The sequence below is a fragment of the Pleurodeles waltl genome, chromosome 4_2 (genome assembly GCF_031143425.1).
Source record: "Pleurodeles waltl isolate 20211129_DDA chromosome 4_2, aPleWal1.hap1.20221129, whole genome shotgun sequence".
NCBI lineage: Eukaryota > Metazoa > Chordata > Amphibia > Caudata > Salamandridae > Pleurodeles > Pleurodeles waltl.
This window is the reverse complement of record NC_090443.1, coordinates 679,442,574-679,464,922: the sequence shown is the minus strand read 5'-3', so window position 1 is coordinate 679,464,922 and position 22,349 is coordinate 679,442,574. Positions and strand designations below refer to the sequence as shown.

Here is a 22,349-nt window from a genome sequence, read left to right as displayed (position 1 = left end):
CTTAACATTGCACAAATCACTGAAACTAATACAGATCTCCTTCAAGTGGCGGTGGCAGCTATCAGGAAGGTCATGAAGGATTTTAAATCTAGGCTTAACCAGACTGAAGGTAAAATAAGCAGTGTAGAGGATTGTGCATCGGCCCATGAGAAACAACCCCCATAATGTCAGTTAGGTTTTATCCTCTCTTAAAAGAGACATCACTGACATTGATGACCATAAAAGCAGTGCACTGTTAGGATTTTCGACTTCCCGGAGGGTGTGGAGGAGAAAGCTATGTCTGTGGTTGAGTCCCTGGAGTCCTGGGTCCCAGCTGCCCTCCAAATATCATTCCTTAGAGATTTTTAAATAGAATGTAGCTACCGGGCATCTCCTTTTCAACCTAAACACTCCACAACTCCAAGCAGAGACCATACTTGCACATATAGAGGAAAACTAGGGGAGTCTCTATGCCTGGAACTACGTTTGCTATTTCCCAAGACTTCCCAAGAGACACAGTGGCAAGGAGGAAGGGCTTTCTGGCATTAATGAGTAGACTGGCATAAGGAACATTCCATTTTTATTTGCTGGCCCCTCCCGTTGCAGGGTCATTTTCAAGGGTAAACCGCAAATCTTTGATGAACCTAAGAACTTGTAACCTTCTTGGATAATACCTCCGAGACTCAAATGGACGAGGGTAGCGCTGCGGGATCCTCGCATTTTCCTCACCCTTGATATTTGGTGGGCCGAACGGATGTATCTTTTATTTTTTCTGGGGTCAAAGCTTTTGCATTTATTAATGGTGTAATTTCTCTTCCCCTGATCTGTAGCAGACTATAGTTCTTCATTGGAGGGATATTACATATTTGTTGTGTTTAATGACTAGTTTTTTTGTCTTTTTGTGTGATATATATCTACCTTATTTTTTTCTATTGTATTATGTGGGGCGGAGGGAGGGAAGGGAGAGAAAAGGTAGGTAAAAGGAGGTATAGTCCTCTTCCTTTTCTTTTCTTTTCCTTTCTTTTCTTCTCTTTTTTTCTTTTTTCTATGGTGTGTTCTGGATGGTTACCTATCTCTTTAGTGATAGATAAGGGATGTTGGGACCCCCTATATTCATGTCAATCTCTTTTGTGTGCTAATGGTTTGTCTGTAAATAACCTTATCTCTTCTTGCCTATTATTTTAACTACTTCTGTGCAGCTTGACAATGCATTCGCTATGTTTCTTGTTTGTGATGGCAAGTTATTATTATCTGGTTACTGATACTCCCTATCATTCCTCTATCACCCCCCCCCCCCCACCTATTGGTAAGCTCGCCTCTTCCAATGTGCCCTTGATACGTTTTTTAACGTGGTGGTTTGCATTGTATTCCATCTGCCACGTGGCTGCTCCCACATCCTCCCAGGCTTGTAAACTCGCCCCTAGAGATTTTTCATCTCTGCATTTATGGATTTCTTTTGGTGGGTGTTCTTGTTTGTGTTTTCTTTGTGTTCCTGCTGTCTATTTACTTTTTTTCCATAAGAAAGAGGATCATTTTTAAGGCCCTGCTGCTAGTACATAAGGCTCTCCATTAGTCTGGCTATCTTAGGGCAAGAATTTGTATTCATGTCCCAGCCAGATACCTGCATTCTGCCAACCTTTTTTGTGCCAAAATACCTAGGATCCAGTAGTCCAGGTCAGGAGGCAGGTCCTTTCATTGTTAGGACCCTCAATCTGGAATAAACTCCCCATGGAGTTACAGAACATTTCAGCCACCTCCCAGTCCCGGCCGAAATTGAAAACTTGACTTTTTCATCAAGATTAATAGTTAGGTCCCTTGATAGCTCACACTTGTGATGCATAGCACCAGGACACTCCCTTGAAACAACAGTGCATTTTATAAATGGTTGTTACATTACATTACATTATATTTGGAATGTGCTGCCAGGGGCTTCTGTATTAGTCAAATGGCCAAATGAAATAAAGATATAAAGGCCTCTCTGGCCTCTCTTGATAAGATAATTAAAGGCAAGACATTTCTTTATAGGCACTCTAGAGAACCCTCTGTATTGGCTGAGATTAGATGACTCTAATATAAATACAACTACATCATCAGTAAGAGGGCACACTTAGCAGTACAAGTTCAAAAAGGCAAAACCTCTTCCATTGAAACAAAGCCGGTAAGTTCTTAGCTGCATATCTTAAATTGAGACACAACAATTCCATTACAAGGGCGCTCACAGATTCTCAAGGGGTCGCTAATACTAAAACAGCAGACATACTGGAGATTTTTAAAAACTTTTATGAGGCTCTTTTCACCCTGACGATTGGAGCCGCGGTAGAAGCCTGTGTGACCTTCCTTAACTCCATTCGGATTAAATCTCTCTCGGATGACAAGAATGGTCTTCTTAATAAACTGATCGAAATAGAGGAAATCATACAGGCAATTAAACTTGTTCCTGTGGGCAAGACTCTTGGTACAGGTGGCCTTCCCATTAAATTGTCTAAGTCTATTTTCAATACGGTTCTGCCCCCTTTTGCATCACTTCGCCACGTCCGGCGCTGTTACGGGTACATCAGCAGAAGACACTATAGTTGTGATTCCTATAGAGGGGAAGAATACTCTTGCAGCTAAGAATTATAGACCTATCTTTTTCTTGAATATGGAGATGAAGATCTCTGTTAAAATTCTAGTGAAATGCCTGGGGTCCTTGATTCCCAAAATCATCCAGTAGTCACAGTCTGAATTTGTTAAGGGAAGACTGCCATGTGATAATACTCATCACTTTTGTCAGGTCACGTTATCGAGAAACCAGCCCTTGATGACTCCCTGGCTATCATTGCATCAGCCTTGGATACCAAATATTCTTTTGATAAAGTCTACTGGCTTTTCCTTAAGGCTGCCTTGGATTGCTATAATCTGGGTAACATTTTCTCTTCAATGGTTATGTTCCTACATGTGAATCCCAGTGCTAGAATAAGGACTAACAGGCTCTTTCACCCCCCCTTTCCTTTACTTCAAGGTACTCATCAGTGCTCTCCTTTATCTCCACTAGTATTTCTCTTGGCTATGGATCCTCTGCTGGTGTTGATTAATGACTCTCCAGGTGTTAGTGGTGCCACTTATGGGTCACACACATTTAAAACAGCTGCCTATGCAGATGATATCTGAAAATCCTGACATACTATTCCAAAATTCCTCTCTCTAATCCAATATTTTGCTGAATTTTCAGGATACTCATTGAATAGAGCCAAGACGGAGGCTATGCCGCCTAATGTTCACTGTCACTCTTTTTGTATTGGGTTATCAGGCCTTCACTGCCAACTGAAAATGATTAAGTATATTGGCATATGGTTTTCTAAGGACCTGGTGGATTTAGTACCTACTAATGAACAGGCAACATTAGATCAAATCAAAGACCATTTATCTTAATGGTTTCCTAAATTTATATCTAGGTGGGGGAGATTAGAGACTCTAAAAATGATGACCACGCCCCTTGTGAACTTTTTGGCCATTATGCTCCCTGTCCAGCTGTCCCCAATTCCCTTTCTACTTTAGATAAATTAGCATCCAATTTTTTATGAACTCATAAAAAGCTTAGGATGAGTGTTAAGAAATGTGGAGGCTTATTAACAAACCTCTTGTGCCGCAGGTGCGTCACTTTTTACATGGGAAAAAGTGGAGCGAGGGGCTTGCAAATAAGCCCCTTAGACTTCCACGCTCAATGGGAGGATGTGACCTGGCTAAATTGGTTTGATAATGAAACAGCTTTCCTCCTAGCCCAAGTTGTGGGTTGGCTCAATACCTCATCTATCATGCTGTTCCCTAGGCTTTTAATTGAAAACCATCTCATGTCTCTGTACTCCCTCTTTTCAGCTTTAACTATGAACTCTTTAGCATTGCCTCACTTTTCTTGCATCTTTTATGACACAATTTGAGCGCTCAACCGTCTGGGCAAGTCTCTGTCCCCATGCATATCAGTAAGTCATAAAAACATTATTTGGCAAGATAAAATGCCGTAAAAGAGAGAGCAAAACACAATACAGTTATCATACATGATACAGACATTAAATCAATAAACTCATTATTTGCCTTTAAAAAATAATTAAAGCATATACCTCCATAATAATAAACAATAAATACTTACAACAACGTGAAATATTCCTGGAAAGTCAAGATTTAATAAGAAATTGAAAACCTTCATGATGTGAACTAAAACTGCAGGAAAGGGAACAAATAATGTGATATTGGTATTTTATAAAGTGCACAAAAGAGTCAAAAGTGCAATATGCAATGTCTTGAGGGATTGTGACAGGGATGGGGGATGGGATTCACAAACTATCCTCCTTGAACTGGAAAAGCTCAAAGAAAGTGTAAGGTGCCAAGACTGAGCCTAGTCAGATAAAGTCTATATTGAGTATTTTCTAAACCAGGAAGATAAAATGTAATGTCTTGAATAGATGCAATGGCATCATTAATTCCCAAAGGGGTGATCTAGGAGGATTGTCACCAGTGCATGAGCTTTGTCTGTCCAAAGTAGGCTGTCTTTATGTGGGCTTTGGCTGAACACAGAATTTGGGTTGGATTGAAAAAAAAACTAAATCCTAGCTTGCCAAGAGCATGCTTCACATAACCAAGACAGGGCACATATTTAGCATTATCCAGGGCCAGACAGTCCTGAGTATGTATATTGAGAATTCTAATTCTGGTGTATGCCAATTTTTTAACCAGAGTAAACATGGGGTCAGGCCCAAGCAGTTCTCTACATAATTTAGCCTCGCCTCCATGTGACAAAAAAAAGATGAAGCTCTCTGTTGGACCATTGAAAGTCAATGGAGAAAAATGTTCTCTACAACTTTATGTCTGGAGCAGTCATAATACACTAGTTTATCTAAATCTTCAGCCCTTTCCTTAAGGAATAACTCAAAAACATTTAATACAGTTTCAACAAGTATAGGCCCGGTTTGGGCCATGAACGGTATCAAAGTAGTATCTGTTCTGATGGAAGATGACCGCCCTCTCTCATTCGCTCTTTTACAAGCCAAGTACCTACTGTCTAATATGAACTACTATAGCTTTTTAAAGATTAAAGCAAATATTTCAAAACTTGGTACATTGCCTTCCTCAAATTTTCCCTCCTTGTTGAATAATTGAGTAGAGGGGATCATGTAGCGTAAAAAATATATAAAACCTTGCACACTGCTCTGGTTAATCCTTCTTCGCCTCTTAAAAAATGATGGTCATCATAGTTAGCAGAGTCAAATTTCTCCTGATTCCCAATGATAGCTGGTTAAACATTTCTTCAAATCTTTTTAACAATTAATTAATGTCGACCTTTCTCAAACATGCTTCTACACTGCACATCTTTTCCAATGGACACTGGATAGAATGTTTAAGATACAACTGCTTGATTCCTATCTCAGCTGGTCCTGCAATGAGACCTCCAGCACCCTTGACCATATGTTTTTTACATGCAAACACATTTCTAGCTATTGGATGGAAGAACTTGGCCATATTATTAGTATTTTTGGGGTATCCTATCCCCTTTCTATTCCTCTAATCCTGTTGGGCCCATATTTATTGAGCTCCTCTTTAGGGCTATCTGATCATAATATGACTTTATTGAATCTTCTTATGACTGTGGCTGTCAAAGTTATCCTGTTAGAATGGAAAGCTTTGAAAAATGTTTCTTTTTTTCCCAATGATACATCTCAATCGCCCTGGCATACACTGGACACTTTCATGGCAATAGTATAATGGGCTTTTTATTACCATTCCATCATTTTTCCTCCTGCTGGAAGTCATTAGCTTTGATCTCTGCTCTACATCCCCATGGTGATTACCCCCCTCACCCCCTATTTACTTATTTTTCTATGTTTTTGTCCTACTCCTTCTTGTTCTTTTTCTCCCATTTTTATGATTGTGAATATACTTTTGGGACTTATGATTCGTCAACCTTTACATGCCTCCTTTTGCATTTATATAATTGATGTATAATATCACTATAACTGCGTGGGGCTCTTCTTCACTATTTGTACATTTGAACAACATCCCCTGATGTCATGATCATGTTGTCAATTTTAAGTTTTCTTTTCGATCTTAGGCACGTCGATATCCTTGGTTCAATTTTTTTGCACACATATTTGACTGTATGTTTTTGTTACCTTTTAATGTAACTGGCATTCTCATATTTGTTTAGGTCCCCTGATATGCATTGTATGTACTATGTTTTCTAAAAATGAATATAATATTCGGAACAAAAAAAGAAATATATAGTGATCATCATGTGCATACAGTTCAAATGCTTGTCGTGTTTCTGTTCCTATTGTTTTGAAACATTTAATATGGAAAGATAGTTACCGAGGAGATTCTCACAAAATATACTTCAAAATATATTCACCTAACTAGCTACGGAAACAACTCGTTAGACAATGAAGCATCTGTTTCAGTTAACTTCGTGCAAATCTGCGTATTAACCAAGCAGGTTGAAGGTAACACAATCTTTAAGGTTACCAAATAACTGCATGGTATCTTACCTCATATGTAGTCTTTGGTTTTCCATTAACAACCTAATTCATTCTGGGATTGCAGTGTTGTTTCATTTTCAGTGAACTAGTTATACTAACACCCTGGAAAACAATGATTGGATTATGTGGAAGCAATGAATTGAAACACAGTGTCCTCGATGACATAGAGTCACTTGGTATTCCTAGTAATGCTCTTTTTAAATTAAGATGAATATTGTTTCAATCTCTTCTTTTAGCTGGGGAATTGGACGTACACGGTTGTAAATACACTGAACTCCAGTCAAGCTGTTACTGTAACAGTGACATCTCAAGCAGCCGACCATGATGTGCCCCCCGTCACTGTGAAGGTCCACACAAACGAGGACACGCTCAGATTTCCAGAGCCACTTCTCGTGTACGCACAAGTCACTCAAGGCTTTTCACGTGTTCTGGAAGCACATGTAACAGCCATCATTGAGCACCAGTATGGAACGCCGTTCATCTTGGAACTTACTGACGACGGAGCAGGTATGTAGATACAAATATGCATCCAATCACAGAATCATCTGCAGCAGTTTCTTCTCGTCTGAATACTCACATTTTAATCTAACTGATATTTACTATCTGTTCTGGTTTAGTTATCGTTATGCGTTTAGTAGTGGATTCACGCCCTAATAAAATAAAACTATACCCTGTGGCCCAGGCCAAGTTCTAGCAGGAGGCCGAGCCCACCCAAAAATGACCTTTGGCCCTCCCAGCCTCAGCAGAAGAGGCCATAGAAAAGACACCTCAGGTTGATGGCAGAATGGTATGATGTTTGTCAGTTTTTTTTACTTTAATTATAAGTCAGGCGCCATTAAAGAACCTCTGGTACAAATTTTAAAGTACATTGTATTTTAAGTATGTACTTCTAAGGGGAAAAATTCTGACTTTATGCGATTTCCCTATTTTGGTACCAGCTCAGACAATAAAATAATGATCATGATGGTGAAAAGAAAGGCCAGGGTGCAACCCTTGTTGTGCATCAAGCAATCTGCTGTTGGGTGGTGCATGTTGGGGCACTGGGGACAGGGGTTTACCTGCCAATGATGCAGCAGGTGCAGTGGCACCAGGGTCCATGGCTGTGAAGAGCATTCTGCATCTCTGTTATGGCTGTTTCTGTGTGTCAGTTCTAAGAAAATTTATGTGTTTCAGTCCGTGTACACTGCACACAGTAATATACTGTAGAATGGATTATACTATTCAGATAGTGGCAAAGTATGCCTCATTGGATGAGCTGCGACAAGGGAATTATAAATGCCTGCCAATTGCCTAAGAATTAGGGCCTGATTTACAGTTCAGCAGACAGATTACTCTGTCGCAAATGTGTTGGATGTCATGCCCGCCATATTACAATTGCCACTAGACATAATGCACTTGTAATACAGTGGATGGGATATCCATTGTTTGTAATGGAGTAACTGTGGGAAACTGCCACTTGTTGCAGTTACTCCCCACTTTTTGCCTGATATTGACGCTGACTTGACTGAGAGTGTGCTGGGAACCTGCTAACTAGGCCCCAGCAACAGACTTTATTCTCACCAGTAGGGCAGGGTGACAAATGTGAGCATTTCATATTCTGATATCTTGTTACAGTACATTACATATTTCCAGTGTTCTTTCCCTAAAAATGTACCATTGTTTCCACAATTGGCACTCCTCTGGCACACATATTAGTCTTTGTAAAAGGTACAAGTGGTACCAATGGCCCTGTGACAAGGGATGGTCCCTAAGGGCTGCAGCATGTGTTGTGCCACTTTACGGGACCCCTCACCTAACACATGCACACTGCCATTGCAGATGGTGTGTGTTGGTGGGGAGAAAAAGGCAAAGTCAACATGGCATCCCTCGCAGGGTGCCATGCCCACAAAACACTGCCTATGGCATAGGTAAGTCACCCCACTAGCAGGCCTTACAGTCCTAAGGCAGGGCGCACTATACCATAGGTGAGGGCATAGCTGCATGAACAATTTGCCCCTACAGTGTCCATTCTCAGACATTGTAAGTGCAGTGTGGCCATATTAAGTATATGGTCTGGGAGTTTGTCAATCCGAACTCCACAGTTCCATAATGGCGTTACTGAATATTGGGAAGTTTGGTATCAAACTTCTCAGCACAATAAACCCCAATGATGCCAGTGTGGGATTTATTAAAAAATGCACACAAAGGGCATCCTAGAGATGCCCCCTGTATTTTATCCAAACCTCTAGTGTAGGATTAACTGGTCTGTGCCAGCCTGCCACTAGCAGACGATAGTCTGCCCCGATGGGGTGAGGGCCTTTGTGCTCTCTGAGGCCAGAAACAAAGCCTGCTCTGAGTAGAGGTGCTTCACACCTCCCCCCTGCAGGAACTGTAACACCTAGCGGTGAGCCTCAAAGGCTCAGGCCGCGTGCTACAGTGTCCCAGGGCACTCCAGCTAGTGGAGATGCTCGCCCAGGACAAGCTCCCACTTTTGGCTGATGGTTCAGTGGGAAACTTAAGAAAAACAAGGAGGAGTGGCGGCCACTCCAGCTGGGATCAACCCTAAGGTGTCCAGAGCTGAAGTGACCTCTCCCTGCAGAATCATCCATCTTGGTTTGGAGGACAGGGACCAATAGCGATAGGAATGTGTCTCCTCCCCAAATAGAGGGGACACAAGGAGGATGGAGACAACCCTCAGGGACAGTACTCCCAAATAGAGGGGACGCAAGGAGGATGGAGACAACCTTCAGGGACAGTAGCCATTGGCTACTGCCCTCTGACCCCTGCAACACCCCTACATCTAGGATTTAAAAGGCTCCCTGAACCCAGCTCACCAGATTCCTGGTGACCTACAAGAAGAAGGAGGACTGCTAAGCTGAAACCCCCAGCAAGAAGACAACAAGTGCTTTAGGCCAGCCCTACCAGCCTGTCTCCTGCTTCAAAGAACCTGCAAAAAGACCAGAGACACGTCCATTGGAACTCCAGATGATTGCCCTGCACCCAAAAGGACCAAGAACTCCAGAGGACAGCTGCACTGTCTGAAGAAACTCACAACTAAGGACTCCCATCTCACTCCGGGTGCGTGAGTCCTGACCCCTGTGGACCTGATGGCCAAGGCCCATGTCCAGGTGGTCCACCCAGCAAGAGAGGGTATCCAGGTGATTGTGAGCCAGTGCCCACCCTTGGTTGACCTCTCCACCCCTCCACAACGACGCCTGCAGAGGGAATCCAGAGGACCCCTCCGACCGCGAGCCCCAGAAAAGATACAACGCCTAAAGAACATACTGCACCCACAGCCCCAAGGCCTTGGAGAAACCAACCCCCGGTGCCTCATCATTCAGCAGGTGGCTCTCCTCCGTGTCCAACCAGTGGTGTGCCGGAGACACCCCCCGGACCTCACCTACAGCCTCTGCGTGACCCCCGGGGTCTCCTCATAGACCAGCATTGGAAGCCCAACATCCTGTTTGCACCCTGCACCTGGCCGCCCCTGTGCCGCTCAGGGTGTGTGTTTGGTGCCTACTTGTGGCCCCTCCAGCATTCTTCTAATTCCCTCTGGTCTGCCCTCTGAGTCGCAGGTACTTACCTGCTGGCTGAACGGATTCTGAGCACCCCCTGTCTTCATAGGAGCCCACGTTTATTTTGCTCAACTTTGAACTCTGCACCCGACCGGCCCTGTGTTGCTGGTGGTGGGTGTTTGGGGATAACTTGAACACCAACCGGTGGACTTCCTAAAACTCGGAGACTGAGACTGTAAGTGTTGTACTTACATGCAAACAGATCTAACTTTTATTCCCCCCAGGAACTGTTTAAAAATTGCACTGTGGCCATTTTTAAAATAGCTATTTGCCAATAATTTGATAACTGTATTACTTACCTATTTCAAACAACGTACTGTTGATACGAAACTTTTAAGGTACTTACTTGCAGCTTGAATCTTGTGGTTCTAAAAATACATTAATATAAAAACCATTGGTCTGGAGTTATGTCACTGTGTGTGTGCTTCTTCTATTTTCTGTGTGTGTACAACAAATGCTTTGCACTACCCTCTGGTAAGCCTAACTGCTCGAGCACACTACCACAAAAGAGAGCATTAGTATTATCTACTTTAGCCTCTGTTAAGCCTCTGGGGAACCCCTGGACTCTGTGCACACTATGGCCCTCATTCCGACCCTGGCGGTTTGAAACCGCCAGGGTGGAGGGCAACGGAAGCACCGCCAACAGGCTGGCAGTGCTTCCAGGGCCATTCTGACCGCGGCGGTAAAGCCGCGGTCAGAAAAGGGGAACCAGCGGTTTCCCGTCGGTTTTCCCCTGGCCCAGGGAATCCTCCATGGCGGCGCTGCTAGCAGCGCCGCCATGGGGATTCCGACCCCCTTCCCGCCAGCCTGTTCCTGGCGGTTTTTACCGCCAGGAACAGGATGGTGCGAACGGGTGTCGTGGGGCCCCACCATGATTTTCACTGTCTGCTATGCAGACAGTGAAAATCGCGACGGGTGCTACTGCACCCGTCGCACCCCTGCAACTCCGCCGGCTCCATTCGGAGCCGGCTTCCTCGTTGCAGGGGCTTTCCCGCTGGGCCGGCGGGCGATCTTCTGGAGCCCGCCGGACTCGGAATGAGCCCCTATATCTCACTTTGATATAGTATATACAGAGCCACCTTCCTACAGTAACCCATCCACTAAGGTTAAATCAAGCCCTTAATGTGGAGTTAAACGACGTTGTTGAGTATGTTTATCTGTATGTTGGGTGCTTCGTAAAGCAAATAACTAGGTTATCTCAAATAAGATATTGTGCTTGGCTGCATTTATTCTCACCAGTAGGGCAGGGTGGCAAACATGAGCATTTAATATTCTGATATCTTGTTACAGTACATTATATATTTCTAAGTTATAGTGAGGGCCACTGAAATGATGCACTTTTGCGGCTGTGGGTTTTTCTGAATAATTATGGATTTACCACATAATCAATCATCTGCTGAAAAATTGCAGATTCATAAAAAAAATTGTTTCTAGCTGAAACGGACCAAAAGTTACTAAAAAATGCTGCAACAAGTATTCCTGTGCAGTTGAAGGCCCTTTGAGTTGTTTATTGCTATACGTGGGTGTTAAAACTTGTACTAATGAAGTGCAACCTATGCCAAGACAGTGTCATCAAGTGTAAAAAATGGCAAACTAATGATGTAATACTATCACAAAATGTGCCATATTATGCCACATAATGGGCCTTTTATTGCCACATAATTTACTCAGCCCTGCTGCATAATTTGGCACTCCCTCGCCACATAATTTCAGAAGCCCTGGTTATATTGATCTTACTCTTTGTCTAATCACATCCACTCACAGTGGGACTGATCATAATTCAGTTCAATAAAGGGCTGCCACTGGTTATGCAACCTGGCACGGTGGTATTAATGCTAATCATCCAAATTTACTTCAGAACTAAATAATTCATTCAGCAGGTATATTTTAAAATAGAGATTGCCAAAGTTTTGCCACAAAATATCATCAGATAAATGGATAGTCTCTTCATCTGGCAGCATATATTTTTTACAGCAATATTAAAACCAAATGTATACATGTTTTAAGACAATTTTTAATCTATTCTGTTTGATTACCTTTCCTAAATGGTGTTTGTTTGCTTTATACATTTCATTGCATGGGACGAAGTCTGATAGGTTTGCTGTTAATGTGAATGTTCACACAGCTGGTGATCCATGCAAAGAAGCTGCAGCGTGTGTTGTCCCTCGAGCTTCAGGGCCAAAGCTGCGTCACATGCACATTCAGAAATTACTTGCTCCCCTCAAAGACATTGCTGTGTCATTTTATCAATATCATTTTGCAAACCCATCTAGTGTTTAATGAACACAAAACACACCACATACAGGCACCCACTATATTCCTGGAACCAGGCCTGATGTGACCACACATTCAACGCAGTGTATATAAATGAGCCGGTGGTTGCTGGTAGGGGACACCTGCACTTATTTTGGGGGAGCAACACTTTTTATTTTGTACATCAGACATTTACAGAAAGCAAGAGATGGATAAATGGAAAAAGGAGAAAAAAAGAGGACGAGAGAGACAGAAAAAGTACCACAAAGGATGAAAGCAGGAACCTACAGGTTTGAGATAAAGGGGACTGGTTGTGTGGTAATGGATTACAGAGGCATGAGGTAGATTATGACTGGGTAGCCATAGTATTCTCTGGGCACACATTTAATTGCACCACCCGCTGGTTCCAGAGCAGAGCCTTGGGCACCAGCACACTCTCATTTACATATTAAGCAGTGGTTCAAGGTACAGCTATGGCTATTCTGAAGAAAAATGCATTAGGAAGAAGAAAGCCATTAAAAACAAATAAGCTGAATGCCACAGTACCACTTCTGCCCAGACTGCATGCAACACTGAAGCACTCAGAGTTTTGGTCTGATCTGTTCAGGCCCTGATCGTCTGCCCTCCTTGGCCATAGGTGGGCGCCTGGGCTGCCACCTTTTCAAGAGAAGAAAAACCGGTCATCTATTTACATTTTAAGGTGCTGCAAAGGCCAAAACATTGCTGTTAAGTAGAAGTTCATATGAATTCATGTGTATTCATTTTTAACAAGCCTTTTCCATTTTTGTTTGGTTTAACAGTCATGGGTCATTACGGCAGTTGTAGAAGACATTTTGAAGTGTTTCTTCTAACATTTACTGTTTGTTTAAAGTATGTACCTGTAAAGAGAAAAAATGCCCAGTTTAGGTGATTTTTCAATTTTTTGTGAAATGTTAGTCATAGTATAAAATAGGCCATGTACGAATAGTGGGGGGCTGCAGGTAGGCAGAGCTCCTTCGAAGTGGGTGGCTGGCACATGCTCCCTGCCTCTCTTGCAGTGCTTAATTTGTAAATAAAAACATGCCGGTGCTCAAAGCCCTCCTCCTAAACACGCGGCTGCTGCAATGAAATGTGCGAGCACAGAATACTGAGGCGGCGTAATCCTGAAGCCACCTTGGGCCTCTTCAATCCATATAATGCCACTCACTGCCCCTACAGCTTCCTGCCTTCTCCCTTTGTGACGCTATTTCATTTTTCCCTTCCTCCTTCTTTCCCATATTTGTCTTTTGCTCTCAGCAAATGCTTGAGGCAGAAGAATAAGCCCCGGCCCTCAAAAATAAATGCTGGTGCTCACCACCGGAAACAAGCACAAATTAAGCACTGCTCTCTCGGTAGTGAATCTGGCATCTCCTGGTGCTCATATTCCTTAAAAGTTGGCATGTGCCTCACAAGGTAGAAGTTCAACATTGGAACAAATTGCTAGCTAGATTTTGTGTGCACATTAGATTATTATAATCGTCAGGAAAGTATATGTAAAATGATTTGCTGCTGTTACAAAGTCAATGCTTTGGGACATATTCACAAAGTATTTTGTGCATCTAAGTTCAACTTGTGTTCGTTTTAAAGGTAATTTGCAAGGGTAAATTGCAATTTGGATGAACAAATCAGAAATTGTAGAATTTTACAGTTACAAAAATGCATTTGTGAATGTGAAGATTCCATCACTATTGGTATTTTATTTAGAGCTTTTGCAAGTTTGTTGAAGTTCCTGGTGGATTTCACTGCAAACGTAAACAAACAACCATTAACTTTCATGTTTCTGAGTATTCATGTGTCTCTAACAGGTAGTTTTCCATCTGGGAAATCTACAAAAATTACTCCTGTCAGTGGAGATAGTAAGCGCATTTCTGTGATGAAAACAGAGATAAAAGACTCTCAGATTTAGCTGGTGGAGAGGGAGTGGTTTGTACTAGGTGTAAAATGTGATCCCTGTGAAGAATAAAAGATTAACCTGTGTCAGTGGGTTGTATGACAAAACACAGAGTGCAAAAATATTGAGTGACACAAATATCATAACAAGAATATGTTGGTAAAAATATTATGCTGCTATATTTAAAATAAAAATAACATAAATATTTAAAATATTGTGGAACAGAATATTGACCAAATGCAGGTAAGTATAATGTTTAAAAAAAAAAATATTGATTGCATAGTCATTCATTGCCATTTTTAAATTTGATAACAATAAATCAATATAAATATGGAGTATTAAATCAATAATTTAATTGTATATACATTTGTATATGTGTGTGGATACATATATGTTTGTGTATACATACATATTGTAAACTAACATTAATTAAACAAAGTGAAGTGTGAAAGAAATTCAAAAGAAACTAGCATATGTACATATTCCTGTACATATATGCATATAACAAATAAAAAACTGGCCTAATTTAAATAGAAAAATAAACATGTAAAAGTAAATTAATATAATGCTTTAAAGTTAATATTTAAAAAAACATACATATATTTAAGAACACAATAAAAGTATAACAAGTAAAATACATTTCAAAAATAATATTAAAAGTAACAAAAACATATATTAAAAATACAAACCCTCATTATGAGTCTGGCAGTAACTCCCGCTTACTGCCACGCTGACGGGCGCCAACTTACCGCCACTGCACCGGATATCCGTTCACCATATTATGACACACACACACCAATCCAACACTATTCAGCCACAGACACAAGTCCGACACACCAAAGGTCAGTGATAAACTGGCGATATCAAAACCCACACTGTTACACCAACAGAACAACGCCCACTACAATATGACCCACGAATCACCATGGCGGACATTCAATGGCGGTAAACCATTGGCGGTACACACTGCCGCTCTCAAAATACACACACACATACAAAACAACACCACATTGGACAATTCGAACTACACACACCTGACACCCATACACACACCACACCCACACACCCAGATCACTATAAAACACACACACACATTACCCACAACCCCTTAAGAATACCAACCATTGCCAAACAGACTGACATCACAATTACAGACAAGACCAGACCCACACATCACGATCACCTATATACCACACATGCACCTTACATCACACACCCCAACACATCACCCTACACACCCTCACCCACACTACTCACACAACACCCATGGCACCACAAAGACAGCCCAGATTTTCAGAGGAGGAGCTAAGTGTCAATTTGGAGGAAATCATCAGGGTAGAGCCACAGCTATTTGGAGCACAGGTCCAGCAGATATCCATTGCTAGGAAGATGGAACTATGGTGGAGGATCGTGGACAGGGTCAACGCCGTGGGACAGCACCCCAGAACCAGGAATGACATCAGGATGAGGTGGAATGACCTACGGGGTGTCATAGTTTGGACAGGCTGCACGCACCAGAGGAGTGGCTGAAATGACAATGACCAATTCTACTCTAGTTCCTCCAGCACGGAAGCATTGAAGATCTGAACCATGCGTTCACTTCACAATTGTGCTGGTGGCAGCGGATCCATTGCTCTGTGTAGCTGTAAAGAAACAACCACTGCAAATCAGAAAAAATAGCAGTAGTATTCCACCAAATGATGCCAAAATTACAGGAAAGCCACCAAACACACTTGAAAACAGTGAATGGATGGCCAATGGGATGACTCCAAAGATAGTCTGGAAGACGGACACAAATCCAGACCCGACATCCTTAAAGAAATGGACAATCCCAGTAGTGCTCGAGGTGTTGAAAATTCTAGATATCAGCTCACCAAAGAGCTTGGGGAAGTTGGTATTTAATAGGGATTGTATCTCGGCTGATGATCTTGCAATCTGGAGAACATACGTCTCTCTAGCGGTTGTCAACGTGACCTGTTTCTGAAACAGTAGCGCCTTTAGCCTACTCAGCTTGTCATAATTTACATTAATATTATCAATGTGAGGCCACATTTCGGAGACCTTTATCTTGCGTTTGGGGGGGGAATAAAACATGTCCACAACACGTAACAACCTTAGAGACCGAAATTGTATAGGCAATGCCCGGTCTCATGCCGCAACAGCTTTGATCGCTCAGCACCACATAAATGGCGTTGGAAAATACATGAAATGCTGGCCGAATCAAAGAGACGGGAGTACCCTTCAGAAACAGGCCAAGTTCGCGACCCCCGCATTGCAGTGGCCATGAAGGGACACCTGCTTGCAGATCATAGAATGACTAACAGTAGTCTTGTATTCGCTTCCGCTAAGAAAGACCTCTGTTTCACCGTTCAGACATTTGGAATCAAAGGGCAACTCCCACTCTTCCTTAATATAGCTATCGCCCAGACGCTCATACCTGCCCACGGCAAGATGTTTCAGACATTTCGTAAAATGAAAGGTGGATATGGGCAGATTAATAATGCCTTGTAGGAGCAAGACAGTCGATGGACTCTCTGCTATTGTAAAAGGCAATTTTTCCAACTTTTCTATATGACGCATGGTGAAAATCACTTCTCTTTTAGCCATTGTCTGTTGTTTCTCGGATAAATTAAAAGCAGCGAACACTTCACTACCGTTAATGTATCTCCATGGAATATGGCCATTTTTCAATGTTTGTAACGTCCAAACAAGCTGCATAATAGAACGCAGCTGACTTTGTCCATGGAATAAACGGGACATGTCTGACTGAATGATATCAATTGTAGACAACACTATGGGGGTCATTACGAGCTTGGCGGGGGGCTACCGCGGACCCCATTACAACATCCTCGCTGGGCCGGCCCAGGGGGGATGAGGCCGCAACATAGGAGCCGGCTCCTAATGGAGCCGGCGGTGTTTCGCCGGTGCGACGGGTGCAGTAGCACCTGTCGCGTTTTTCACTGTCTGCTATGCAGACAGTGAAAAGCTGCCTGGGGCCCTGTTAGGGGGCCCCAGGACACCCCTTACCGCTCGCCTCTTCCTGGCGGTGCAAACCGCCAGAAACAGGCTGGCAGTATGGGAGTCATAATCCCCAGGGCAGCGCTGCTTGCTACCGCCGCGGTCGTAATAAGGGTCTCCGTACCGCCAGCCTGTTGGCGGTGCAGACTCCACATTACCCCTGGAGGTCTCTGACCGCCAGGGTCGTAAAGACCCCCTATGTTTGTTAGTGAATAAATTCTGTTGGACAGGGTGTTCATGCCGTTATCGACAACTGCCAAAGCCTTTTCTAAGTTTTCCTTATCAATTTGCCTTAAACGAGCAGCAACTTCTATATGAGAAAGTTTCCATATTGCATTATACATAGCATATATATATCTTTTAAAGTGCTGTTTCCTAGGACCTAACAAGAAATCCTGCAAGTCTATATCTTCAGAAAGTGTGTTAAGGTGTCCTTTAACTGCGGCTAACGTGTTAGACTGTACCCATTGTTGACACAGTTTACCCACACTGTATGTTGTAACTATCCCCATGTGTTGACCTGAGATGAAGCGAGGATCTGGCTGGCTAATCTTAAAAAACCCTGAGAAATTTAAAAAATGTGCCTGACATCCATTGGTGTCCATTTGCCAAACTAACCACCCGCTGGGACTGGAAAGTGAAGAATTATAGGTACCAGCCTGAACTTTTGCATCCAGTTCTTCTTCCGTGTTATTTAGGAAGAATTGCCAATCATTAAACTTAGCCGGTGTGGGGATAGTGTGCGTGTTCATTTCTTTTATTTTTGCTAACCCGAGGCAAGACGTCTGTTGAACAGTGTCATTTTAAAAAATCCTGTATTTCGTGTGTCCCCATACACTCTTTAAATCAATGTTGTTCTTCCAGTGCTCATAACCTTCAATGGAAAGACGGGAAACAAGAAATCCGAATATATCAGTTTTGTATCTGTTAGCAAAATTTTCCTAATTTTTGAAGGAGGCAATTTGAAAAAATATGACTCAGAATTTCTTGTGTCATGCCCGGAAAAATAATAGAATTTTTCTAAATAACTTTTTGGGCTCCCCACTGGCAGTGTTGAACAATGTTCCCACTGTGTGTAATGAAGTACTGGTCGCTGTCTAGTTGCACGGTGCAGGTAGTAATGTCCCCAATTATTGTAGCAGAACATTTCCCCATGACTCATTGTATTTACATATAAATCATCACTTTCAAATACTGAATAGTTCTTCATTTCAGTTAACATAGAATCAACTGTCTGGACATTCCAATCCTCAGATACAACACTGGGCGTGATAACATCTGTCATGGATATTTTGAATACATATGGAATTTGTATAACTTCAGTAGGCCCGTATATTTCAAAAGGAACCTTGTCCCACATAATCGCATCAGAAATGTGTACAGCTGAAATGTTCACTAGGGACAAGTCTCTATGGACCTTGTGTGAAGAATGATGTGGAGTTAAAACTTCATCTACTGGCACTACAGTGGCATGTTCAGGAATGTAATGACCATTTATAAGTAAGAAAAAACAGTCACAAAGCCAATCCATAAAAATAATGTTGAGAATGTTTAGGCAGAACCATAAATAGTTCCAAGGATATATCAAGTAGTTCTTTTTAAGCCATATATATATATTGCGTGTCTTTGAATCATTTTCAATCACTTGAGTGGATGAGTCTGATTAAAAGTCATCAATGTCGATGAAGTAACCAGAGCCATTCTCTGCAAAAACTGGAGCAAGTTCAGTATTTGTAGATGTGTTCACTTCACTTGGAGGCTCATAGTAAATAGCGACATCAGTCTGTGTTGTATTGGTGTTTCGGAGACGCTGGCATATAGCCAGTGCTACCGCTTCCCCTTTAATGATACTGAGTATTATCGAGGATACTGCGTCAACATTACGCATTAATTTCATCCCCAAATCTAGGGCAGGTGCTGCCCCATGCTTATTCTGTATTTGTTTTAACACCTCCTGTAAATTGGCAAGTGTCGGGGCACCATGTGTTGTAGTATATATTGCAGCGAAGACTGTACCCCATGTGCCACAGTTATCCACGGAGGGAACCATCCTAAAGGGCAAGCACATTGTTAGAATTCTATGTTTCTCCTGTGATCCCGTATGGGGAAACACAGCTTGCAGCTGATTTGTTTTCTGGGCTATCCAATAAGGTATTTTCTCCCATTCTGGGGGTACTTTACTCATAATAGTATGCACTGTTTGTGGATTAATCCCAGTAGCCAATTGGTATCCAGCAGGTGCTAGTGGTGTTGGGCACGCTGGTGTTGTGTTCAAAGTACGCATTACAAACTGAATAAGCTTTCTATATAATGTTACAAGCTCATTATATAAGTTTTGCAGATCTGCTGCTTGCAAATTTTGTATACCCGGGTGAGGTGTATATGTGGCAAACATAGGCCACGTAGGTCCGTCATTCCCTAAAAGACCTAATCTCACGTGTTGTATTACATGTGGCATGGCACCTTCCAACCAGTTCTGATGCTCTTGATAGGTGAGCGGTATTTCATGGTATTGATATGCTTCGTACTGTTGAGGTACATTAGCAATTTGATATGTGTGGAATGTGACTGACCTCCGGTCTTCCTCAGGAAAAGGTGACTCAGCAATAGAATATTTCTGTTTGGTAAGCCTCATTAGCTTCTATTATAAAAGTGACCTCCCTGCCCTCTTCTTTTAAGCTGTGCGCTACTAGCGTAATGCTAATGCTTGTCCAGCATTCTCAGAAATGTCTATGTCCATATCTGAAAAAAAGAAAAATGGGTGGAGGGATGGAACACCAAGTGGGGAGTATATTCCTTTTTATGAGTTTGAGCTCGAACAACCTACAGCCTAATTAGGAGGATTTTCCCAAAGACCACGGACGTCTCCGTGTAATGGTACTTAGGGTACCTGAGATAGTCGGGGTATCCATAAATTAGTGCCTAAACACCATTGTTGGTGGCGCCATGTCGTAGTTTGGACTCTTACTCTGGGCAAGCCTGCTTATTTGAGGATGACAGTACTTATGTTTGTGGGTTACTATGCCTATCCTACAACAAGATGCAACTGTAATCCCAACCCTTCCGGTTCACTAGCAGTACCTCACCAAAAACCCAAACAATTAAAGGTGATTAGTGGCAGCCTTTACACATGGACTCAGAAGTATGAGATCTCTGGGAATGTCGTGGTTAAACGGAGATTACCCCATTCTCACATATATATCGTCTCAACCAAACACAGGCAATAACGAAGAAGCAGTAATGTTTCAATAGTTTTTATTTAATACAATCTGCAATCTGCGGTAAATCGCATGGGCTGCAATGATTAGAATAATGAACAGTGCAATAAACAGAATTGTAAAGACAAGGGTCATGATTATAAAGACCCCCACCATCTTGCAATAGCATAAAGAGACATTGAGTGTGTGATATGTCCTACTACCCTACCATAAGAGGCCTAACCTCTTACTTAGAAGAGAGCTGGGTATGTTAAACCTAATCTGCCAATGCCAAGTCCCTGGAAGGAGCCCCCAACCTTTGTTACCTTGGAATGAGGTCTCGTGCTCAGACTCCGAAGGAACACGAAGTCCGGGTCAGCGTCAAGGCGACGCGCAGCATCAATAGCAGCAATGGTATCTGGTCGGAATCCCTCTGATTATCTGTCTAGAGTTTGATGTATTTCTACAGATCTACTTGGACCCCTGACGTAGGTTATTCCAAAACAATAGATAACACAGCATGTTTGGGACGGTCATTTCTAATGTGAGCACCTACAGTTTGTATATCTTTGTCACATGAGTTGACGCCTGAGCACTGTGACACTGATAACATAAATCTAAACAAAATGGCCTAACTATAAACAAGGTAGCCATCTTAGAAGAATTAATTAAATAAATGGTCTAAGACAGAGCAAGCTAAGTAGGTTAAAAGACACTAGGTGATGGGGGCACAAGTCTGCAAGCCAAAAGGCTAAGCTAACTTCTGTTATCCCATTAAAATAAACTAGGATTCATTACAGGGAAAGGTATGTTCCATTGCAGCAAGACACCAACTAGCTATAGAGAGAACTGGCGGTGGGCCCATACCTCCTCCCCCACAACTAACAACATGGGAGGAACAAGTCTTGGCAATCATGCATCCTGAGGGCCTGGCAGGAGTACCAGGAGGACTGGACTCTGGTAAGTCAACTCTATACTACTATCACCCCCGTACCTGCATGCCATCAAATACCCCCAAATCCCATCACTTCCTCACTTCCCACAGCCCCCACCATCACATCTCACTCATCCCAATGCCAAACCCTGAATGCCATACCAATGCATGGACACCACTCACAGATTTGCGTGGATACCTATCACCAAAGCATGCACACTAGAGAGAATCAGCTAGCCCACCACATACCAACTTACACAAGTAAAAGCTGCCAGGGCAAATACAACCAAACAGGGCAACCCACTGATGTACAATATTTCACACACAGAAACAATAACACTGCATTCACATCCCCACAGGTACCCCAGCCAATGTCACTGGAGAATAGGTGCCAGCAATATCCAGTCCTCCCACAGAAGAGGCCCACAGTGATGAAGCGACTCTGGACGCCTGGATCTGGATGACCAACCTGGCTCATCAGGGACCTCTAGACAGTCGGTAACCCAGCCACAGTCACACACCACCACAGAGCCTCCCCCATCAGGAAACACCACCACAGCACCCACCGAGCGTACCCACATCTCTGTCCTCAGGACACATCAATAAGCAGTTTGTCCACCACTACAGGGACCCCAGGGCACACCTCACCCCCAAGACAATCAAGGACCTGGGGTCAATGGCAGTGGACACACGGTTCAGGGGACCGAGGCACAGGACAGCAGGGAAACTGGGAGGACTGCTGTGCACCAGGGGGAGGACAGGCCCAGGGAACCGACTCTCCAGGAGGCACTCACCCAGATCCTGGGAGCATATCAACATTCCCAGGATACACTGGGCCAGATCCTGGACAACATGCAGGAGAACCGGTGGCTGCTGGAGGGGCAGTACCAGGGGATCAGGGAGGACTTTCAGGCCATTAACACCACCCTGGTCTCCATTGCAGAAAAGGCACATGGCGTCTCAAGGCAAGGTTGTGCAACATGCGGCATGCCACGATGA

At 42.9% G+C, this 22,349-nt stretch overlaps 1 pseudogene; it reads left to right on the top strand.

Moving 5' to 3' along the window:
- The window catches only part of LOC138293925 (calcium-activated chloride channel regulator 3A-1-like), a 312,631-nt pseudogene that overhangs the window by 197,947 nt on the left and 92,335 nt on the right, over positions 1-22,349 (top strand).